The following is a 10,038-nucleotide window of genomic DNA, read 5'->3' on the forward strand; positions in this document are numbered from 1 at the left end:
CCCACCCCCGCAACAGGAAAACATGCATTCAGAGAAGTCACTGCTGGGGGCAGTTCTCTATACCTTCCCCAAAGGTTCATTCATTCATTCTTTCCCTTCTCCCCAGAGAACCCACGGAGAAACTGAGGCACAAGGACTGGGTCCCAGATTCCCTAGAACGCAACTGGAGCTAGCTACCATCATTGCAATGGGCAACAGGAAGGTTCAGGGGTCGGAAGACCTGGGCTAGAAATTCAGTTCTACTATTGACTAGCCAACCTGAGTGACCTTGGACAGTCCCTTTCCCCTGCCCCCAGCTCAGTTTCCTCATCTGTAAAATGAGAGTTGGGGAGCTAACTGACACATGGGGTAAAGTCCTGCTCTGGAATCGCACGCCCCCCGAAGCCCTTCTTGAGGGGAGAGCACCCCAGACCAGGCTGGAACCCCGCAGCACAATTCTGCATTGGAAGCATGATTCCAGCTCTACAGGTGGTGGAGCCATCGCTAACTCCTCTGAATCGAAGATGAATCGCTTCACCCCACCTCCCTCCCCCCCACCTATAACTGGATGCCTTCCAAGGTCCCTTCCAACTGCAAATCCTGTAATCCGAGGAAAGTAAACACCTCACCCCCACCCTCGCTCCAAATGTAGGGAAAGGGTTAGCACCCTTTGGTTTGAAACTAACTGCTCAAGCAAGCCCAGTGTGCAATCCCTTCCCAGGGGTTGTGAATGAACTACACAGGTTCCTTGAACTTGAGGAAAAACCCAGCTTTATTTCTTACTAATCTTTGGTTTCCTTTGTAATATGATGCATTTCACTTTATGCATTTCAAAGCATGATTCTGAGGTGTCCAGACCACCAGCCCAAGGTGCCTAGGACATGCATAAGAGAGAAGAAGGGAACTGGGATGAAGCAGAAAATCCACTGGATGGGTCCATGCTTAAGCATGAACAATGTGGGCCCATCCCCCTTTGGCATCCAGTCTCCTCATTTTACTTCGGATTACAGCTTTATAGCAGAGGAGACCTTAGAGGAAAGGTGGAGTGGTATCATCAGCCAATCAACAAATGACAAACATTTATTAAGCTCCTACAATATGGCAGGCACTGTGCTAAGCCCAGGGCATATACAAAGTGAATAGACCTGGGAGCCTGGAGACAACACTTATGTAATGAGTCAGTCACATGCCGCTTATTAAGAGCTGCCCATGTTTTAAGTGCTGGAGAACAAAAAATCCAGCCTCTGTCTGGGGAGACGACATCAGTCCTCTAAGTTTATGCGATATGGATGCAAAAAAAAGGGGGGGGGGGTAATTTTAGAGGGGAAGGCACTAGCAGAGCCTACATTTAATCAGAAGACACAATTACAAATCCTCTTTGTGGCCCCAGTTTGGGAGGGAAAGGTAAAATCCAGAGGTTGGACTAGATGGCCTTGGAGAATCCCCCTTTCAATTATAGGGGCCTAAAAGCTTCTAGTCCAGTCCTTCCAGCCTTTTATTTCTCCTGCTGAGCCCCAAGGCTGCAAAGAAAGAAGCCTATTTAGGCTGCAGGGGGTGGGGGTGGAGATCAAAATTAACAACCAACCCCCCAGCCCCAGGAATCTGAGGGAGGCTCCCGGTGGTCCTCGGACCTCGGAGGGCTGGCCAGCAAAGCCCAGGTCCAGCCTAGACCTGGAAGGTTCAGTCCCTGCTTCTAGATAAAGCAGGATTCTCTCAGCCTTTTGGTCCCAAGTCCCCTCTAACCACCTAATGCCAGAGGTAGGATTTAAACCCAGGTCTCCTGACAGCAACCCTGAGTGGTGCTTCTTCTGTGAAATGCTCACACAAAGGCAAACACACCTATATACATGCACATATATATAAACACACATGTGCATGTGTGTACACACACGTGCACATGCATACAATAGGGCACAGATCTGGAGTGAAATTCGAAGCCCTGGGAGTGGAGGTTTTTGGCCTAAGGTCATGCAGGTGGCCACTGTCAGAGGCAAAATCCTAACTCATGTCCTCTGAGTCTAGTCTAGGCTCTGTCCCTTTACCACCAGGGGCCAGTTAATAGAGGGCTAGATCAGGAGGCAGAAGAACTGAGTTCAAATCCTGCTTCTGTCATTTATAGGCTTTTCCAACTTGGGCTTGGGAACATTATTCCTTCAGAGTCTCGGTTTTTTCCTCTGTGGAATGATGAGGTTGGACCAGACATCATCTCCAGCTATAGATCTGTGATAATCAATTGGTTAAGTGCCAGACACTGTGCTAGGCACTGGGGAGATAAAGACAAAACACCCCAAGGAGTTTGTCCTTCCCTGATCCCTTAGAACAGTAGTGAGGGAGGATTCAAAACCGTTCTGACTGTACCCTTCTACCCTCCATGCTGGAAATCAGGTCAATTAGTCCTGGGAGCTCCAGCAGCCCACACAATGCCTGACTCAAAGGAAGTCCCTGGACTGACTTTTCACATCCAGTGTCCAGAGGTGGCAGCAGGAGGCTTGGAGAAGGGCCTGAGATTGGAGGGCTTGCACCCCTGACCAAGCTTCTTCTGAGCCCCCAAGCCCAACCTGCTTTTATATGGTTGCTGCTTAGAGGCTTCAGTCAAGTGTGACTCTTAGTGACCCTGAATGTGGGTTTCTTGGCAAAGGTGCTGAAGTGGTTTGCCATTTTTTTCTCCCGCTCATTTGACACATGAGGAAACTGAGGAAAACAGGGTGAAATGGACTTGCCCAGGATCACACAGCTAGTAAGGGTCTGAGGTCAGATTTGAATTCAAGATGAATCTTCCTGCTTTCAAGCCCAGTGTTCTATCTATTATGGCGCCTCCAGTTGCCCCTTTCTGATTGCTCAGGAACTAGTCCAATAATAAGGAAGGTGAGAATGAAAACCAGGGCGAGAAAGAGACAAGCCTCTTTTCCCCTTCAGACAGGGTTGAATCTCATTTCCTTAAGGACAAGATGGTTGGTGTCCATCTTGGTATTTACCTGGGCACAGTTTGCTTCAGCAATGCTTCAAGAATCGGGGTGATTTCCTGGGCATAGATCATAATCACGGTCAATGTTTATACAGCACATGGCAAGCATACTTTGTTATTCAATATATAACAGGCATTTCTTAATCACCTACTATGTGCCATGCAATTGTTGGGTGTTGAAGATGCAAAATAGAACAGCCCCTGCTGTCAGAGAGTTCACATTTGATTGAGGGAGACCACGTACACAAATCATTCAACAAACATTCATGAAGCACCTACTATGTGCTCAGCCCAGCATGTATTCAGTGCTAGGGCTATAAAGACATGTACAAACAGTACCTGGCCTGGAGGAGCTTACTTTCCCTCACATTGTGAGGGTGTGATAAGTTGTAATAAACTATTTCAGAACATTGACCCTGGAGGAAATCTCAAAGCCTGACTCTTTCTTTGTAAACTTTGGCTTTGAGTTATACTTGTTAATAATAAATCAAAATCAAAATCAGATCCAGGGTCATAGGAGTCCTTATCAATCCGGGAGAGAAAATTTGGCCTAGAGATTTCACTAAAATACTAAGGAGGTGCTCTCCCGGGCACACCCTTTCTGCTCTTTTGACTTGCCCCTCAGGAGTTCTGGAGACTCGGTGAATTCAGCACATTTACTAAGGCCTCTCCTAGGTCCAAGATGCAGGCATGGGTGTGACGGGTTGGGGGAAGGTGAAAAAAGGGGCAGTCGGCTTAGAAGGAAAGGCCCAGCAAAATGCAATCTTTGGTAGGTTGGCAGGAAAGCACACTTCTGGGCAGGGCCAATTTGTAATAATAAACAATAATAACTTGAAATAGTACTCATGTTATCCTCACAAGAACCCTGGGAGACAAGTGCTATTATTCTCCCTATTTTTACAGATGTGTAAGCTGAAGCAAACAGTGCTTAAGTGACTTGTCACTACTAAGTGTCTGCAATTGAATTTGAACTTGGGTCTTGTTGACTCCAAACCTAGCATTCTATCTATCACACCGCCTGTACCACCACCCAAAATCTCCCTCTAGGACATTCCTAGCAGGGGAGTCTGTGCTTGAAGACCTCTGGGAGAGAGAGCTCACTACTTCCTGAGTTGGCCTATTCCACTTTGTACAATCTGAAAGGTCAAGGTGTGTGCTTGGGGGTAGGGGAGATAGGTGGGCAGAAGCCTCCCCAGGGTGGGAACCCCACCTCCGGCTCTTTGCCATACTGCTTTCCCATGGCACTTGCTCCCCTTTCTATTCTTTGGGGTCAAGAAGAAAAAGACAAATCAGACATTATAATGACCTTGTCCTGAGTCTACCCTTTTCCAGGCTAAGCAAACATCCCTAGTTCCTTCCTCCAGCACCTCCTTGTATGAAGTAATTTCCAGGAACTTCACTAGCCTGGTCACTCTCCTATGGACATCTTCTGGCTTCTAATATCACTGGGCACAACCCTGGAGAGCAGTATGTAGACCTGTCCTCTCCCTCAACCTCTTAAGGCAACCTGAGCCACATTGGTTTTTCTTGGGTGCTCTGTCATCCTGTTGACTCACATGCAGTTTATCAGTCACTCAACCAGAAAAGATATTTTTCACATCTGTTGCTCATCCCCACCCCTTTGTCTGGCAACCAGGTGGTACCATAGTGAATAAAGGGCTGGACCTGGAGTCAGGAAGACCCGAGTTCAAATCCAGCCTCCAAAGTTTACTAGCTGGGTGACCTTGGATAAGTCGCTTCACCCTGTTTGCCTCAGTGTCTGCCTCTGTAAAATGAGCTGGAGAAGGAAATGGCAAATCACTGTAGTATCTTTGCCATTAAAACCTCAAACGGGATCAGGAAGAGTCAGACAGGACTGAACAAAAACAACCCTATCCTTAATCTTGTTCTTGAAAAGTTGATTGGAAAGGAAAGGATTCGATTGGATGAGTTCAGCTACATCACCCATGGCGTTTCAGTAACATTCAGAACAAAAATGTCGGATGCACGGAAAAGAAGGTTATTTTCATTCATTCCCATGATTCTTATTTGTCGCCTCTGTGGAGAAGAGGGGGCTTGAACAAAAGTCCATCGAGAGGCAGTCGGACGCTGCTTCTGGAGCTGAGGGACCCAGCAAGCTGAGGAAGCTTCGTGTGTAAAATAAGAGCCTTGGAGGAGATGCCTGCGAAGTCCCTCCATTCTCAGCCTCTGGTCTCCATCCGCCCAGCCGAGCGGCTTGGGTCCCTTTCCAGAACCAGGCTCTTCTGCTTCTTCAGCATTTCTTCTCACAAATCTACGTCACAGACCGCAAACAGCCCAGTGAGTGTCCACGGCCGAAGCTGGGGGCAGCGGTTAAACAAAGGTTGGAGTCCAGGGCCCTGAGGTTTATCTGTGGCTGTTATTGACATGTCTCCGGGTCAAGTATGAAATTAACCAAAACCGGCCAAGGCTTCGGAACCGGACTAAGGACTGAGGCTGGCCAGCACCCGCCCCCGCCCCAGGGAATTTCACCCTTCCTTTAATCTAGGCCTCGGGAAGCAATGCTTCATTCATTATCACCCAGGTTTTCGACGAGAAAGTGGGAATTTCACTAGTGAAATCAAAGAGAGAAAAGTACCTTCCTCTCTGGACATTTACTGGAGCAGAAACACCAGTGGGAGACCCGCTCCTCTCTGTCTGTCTACCTTCTGCTTGGCACCTTACTCTCTGCCTTCCTCCTTCCATCCCTATTCCCCTTTTCTCCCTTTCCCTTCCAGTGTCCTCCTTCCTCTGTTCTTCTTTCTCCTTTTCTCCTCCCTCCCTCCTTCCTCTTTCCCTTACTCACTTCCTCTTCCTCCTTTTTTCTCCCTCTCCTCTCTCTCCTCATCTTTGTCTTCTCCTCTTTCTTTTCCCTCCCTCTATCCCCTCTCCCTTCCACTTTCTCCTTCTCCTTCCCCCATTCCCTCACACTGCTTCCTCTCTACTTTCTTCCCCCTTTTCTCTCATTTCTTCTCCCTTCCTTTCCCCTCTTTCCCTTCCTCTCTTACTTCTCCTCTCCTGTCAAATGTGGCACTGTTTGACTAGCTCAGGGAAAATTTGAAAGGAAAATGGGAGGAAATCCAAAATCAGCGGTTCATACACACCAGTGTGTACTAAGTTGCTCCACCTAGTCATTGCCCAAGGTGGTTTATGAACCTGACAACAAAATCCTCAGATTGTTATTGTAGAGTAACCACTTCGTGTTTCTGCTTGAAGGTCTTGATAAACTCTGCTTAAATATGTATATGTGCTTAGGGTCAATATCTTGGTGACCCTCAGTCATTCAGTCCTATCCAACTCTTTGTAACCCCATGGACCACAGCACATCAGGCTCTTCTATCCACTGTGGTCTTTCAAAATCTCTCCAAGTTCATGTTTGTTGTTTTCATGACATGATCTATCCATCTCATCCTCTGCCATCTCCTTTTGCTTTAATCTCTTCCAAAATAAGGGTCTTTTTCAGTGAGTGCCATCTTCTCATTAAAGTATTTAAGCTTCAGCTTCAGCATTTGACCCTCCAGTGAATAGTCTGAATTAATTTCTTTAAGTATTGACTGATTTGATCTCCTTGCTGTCCAAGGGATTCTCAAAAGTCTTCTCCAGCATCACAAGTCACAAATCACGATTCCACAGTGCTCAGTTTTCCTTATAGTCCAACTCTCACAACCATACATTGCTACTTGAAAAACCATAGGTTAGATTATGTTTTTCAGATTAGCCATAGCTTTCCTTTCAAGGAGAAAGCATCTTTTAATTTCATGGTTACAGTTACTGTTAGCAGTGACTTTTGAACCCAACAATATAAGATCTGACACTGCTTCTATTTCTTCTCTATTTGTGATGAGACCAGTTGTCAAGATTTTAGTTTTTTGATGTTAAATTTCATTCTAGCTTTTACATTCTCCACTTTCACCCTCATCAAGAGACTTCTTAATTTTTCTTCACTTTCTGCTGTCAGAACAGTATTGTCTGCATATATGAGACTTTTGATATTTCTCCTGGCAATCTTAATTCTAGCTTTTGACTCATCCAGTCTGGCATTTCACATGATGTACTCTGCACATAAGTTAAATAAACAAGGTAACAAAATACAACCTTGTCATACTCCTTTTCCAATCTTTAACCAATCAGTTGTTATGTATTTGTTTCTAACTGTTGCTTCTTGACTCACATATAGGTTCCTCAGGAGACAAGTAAGATGATCTAATGCTCCCATCTCTTTGAGGACTTGCCACATTTTGTTGTGATCCATACAGTCAATGGCTGTATCATTTTTCTAGAACTCCCTTGCTTTCTCCATAATCCAAAAATGTTGGCAATTTGGTCTCTAGTTCCTCTGCCTCTTTGAAAACCAGCCCACTCTTCTGGTAGTTCTTGGTTCATATATTGCTGAAGCCTAGCTTGCAGAATTTTAAGAATATCCTTGCTGGTGTGTGGAATGAGTACAGCTATTGGGTAATTTGAATATTATTTGGCATTACCCTTTTTTAGGATTGGGATGTAAACTGATCTTTTCCAATCCAGTGGCCACTGCTGAGTTTTTCAAATATGCTGACATATTGAATGTAGCACTTTAACAGTAACATCTTTGAGGGTTTTAAACAGCTCAGCTGGAATTCCATCACCTTCACTGGCCTTATTGTTAGCAATGTTTCCTTAGGTCCACTTGTCTTCATTCTCCAGTATGTCTGACTCTAGATCAGTAACCATGTTATTGTGATAATCAGTAATGTTAAGATCTTTCTTTTACAGTTTGATGTATTTTTGCCACCTGTTCTTAATATAAATCTGCTACCTAGCTGTCCCTTCTGGTGGCACTGGGATTTGGTAACACCAAACTCTTTTCAGAAGGTCAGCTAGATCTTGGGTGAATTTGGGCAAACCACATCACCTCCCTGGGGCTGAGTTTCTTCATCTCTAAAATGGGAGGGTTAGGACAGGAGAACTCTTGGGTCCCTTTCAAGGGATATTAATCTTTGATTCTATGAAAGCTTGGTGAGCCTCAGTTTCCCTAGCTGTAAAATCAAGTGATGTAACTCTGAATCTTAGACTGATTTGATGAATGTTGGTCTAAAGCAGCTGAGCTTCAACCTACCATTTGGCAAACAGGATAGCTGAGGGGACAGCCAAGGTAAATACCAGATGGGGTTCCTCTTACACAGAAAACTAAGAGAGGGGAATCAAGGGATGAGAGATCTTCTTAAATTCATAGGATCAGAACCTGATCTTCTGACTTCAATGCCACGTCTCTGGTAATATAGTTAAACCTGGGGTTTCTGGTGGGGGCTTTCTTAAAGCAAAAGGACAGGAGTCCCTGCTGGCCTTAGGCTGCTGGAGAAATGGTGAGAGGGACTGGTCTCAGTCTGATACTGGTAAGAGAATGAAACTGTCTCCTTCCAGACCAGGAGAACTCTTCAGGGTTTTTTTCACCCTTAGTGTCAATGACAGAGAAGGTCTTTCCCTGGTGGAAAGAGTGTTTTGGTTTTGTCTGGCCCTAACCTGGGGTTGGGTTGGAGATGAGAGTCTAAACAGCCTTATTGGGGTGTGGCAATTGATCAGTGGAGGCCTTTTCAGTAGGAAATATGAGAAAAACAGACAGGCAGGAAGGTGGCATTAGGGAAGTCCATCTGAGGGGAACAGGTACCTCATGAGGAAGGCAGCTTACGGTTGGAGGGAGATCTGCTAGTAAGCAGTAGGAGTGGGTCCAGACTGGCAGATGGGTGTTAGGAAATGCCTGGGTTGCAGATTTAAAGCCATATACTATCTGTCTCTAGCCTACCATTCCAGCTTTATTTCATATGATTTATGTTGTAGTCCAGGTCTGATTCATGATATTTCTTGTTCAAGGTTGGAATGAAATGAGACACTTGTAGACCATCAAATAATGAATGAAAGGAAGTTTACTGAGAGCCATAGCAGGGAAAACATATCCAGTAAGAATCCAGCATTGATTCTGTTGGTTATAGCCTCTGTGTTGGCCATGCTGGTCTCCTGATGGAGGAGCCACTGACTCCCCATGAGTTACCTTTAGTATTTGGGCCACAAAGAAGCTACACCAGTGGTTGGAGTCTTGGTTCCCTGTGCCAATTCAGTCTCAAGGATGGCTTTAAAACCACTCATTGAGGAAAAAGTCAATCAGACTGTATGGAGGTCAGATCTTTGGAACAGTTAGCTGGGGAAACTGGAGAGGTAGAAGGAAACATGGCTCCTATCATCACTTCTCTCTGCATACATTTGGTGTTGGGGTTATTGTCTGCTCCTTTGGCCCAGAACTCCATCTCTTTCCTCTGGGTCCTACACAGGCTGAGCCTTGGCCTGAAATTCTTTCCTTCCTCACTTTTCCTACTTGGAATGCTTAGGACGTCAGTTTGGCTGATCACCTTCTATGCCTGATCCTCTAGGTCAACTGTATTCTTTTTTAACTTTTATTTTATCTTTTTCCATTGACAATCGTTTTCTCTTCCCCTCCCTCTCCTTACCAAACAAAGAAACCAAACCCTGAAGACAAATGTGCACAGTTAAGAAAAACAAGTCCCACATTTGCCCATGTCTAGCCATGCACGGTTTTTTCAGGTTGTTGTCTTTCCAAGATTGTGGTTAGTCTATAAATTACCCTCCACCCTTTCACCAGTTCATAAAAGTTTTCCCAGGTTTCTCAGAAACCATCTCTTTCATCATTTTTGGTGCAACGATGTTGCATCACATTCACAGTTCACAGCTTGATTGGACATTCCCCGAATGAGGGACTCTCTCTTCTTAGTATCCAGTTCTTTGCTACAACACAAAGAGCTGCTATGAATACTTTGTATACATGTGTCCTTTTTCTCTATCTTCAGGGCACAAACCGAGTGATGGCAAATCGTTCCTTTAAGTTACTTTGTATTGACTTGTCTGTGTTCTTCTCGCATTCCCTCCCCCCACCCAAGGGAGAGAGTCATTCATTTCTGTCTTTGTAACCCCATTACCAACCACGATATATCTTGACTATGGATTTGCATTGAGATGTGACAGTAAGGAGTCACTCTTAAATACTATTTCCTGTACCCACAGTCCAAAAAGCACCAAGTTAAACAATGAAAAGCAAATAAAGCCTGAAA

The sequence above is a fragment of the Notamacropus eugenii genome, chromosome 2 (genome assembly GCF_028372415.1).
Source record: "Notamacropus eugenii isolate mMacEug1 chromosome 2, mMacEug1.pri_v2, whole genome shotgun sequence".
In the NCBI taxonomy this organism is placed as follows: domain Eukaryota; kingdom Metazoa; phylum Chordata; class Mammalia; order Diprotodontia; family Macropodidae; genus Notamacropus; species Notamacropus eugenii.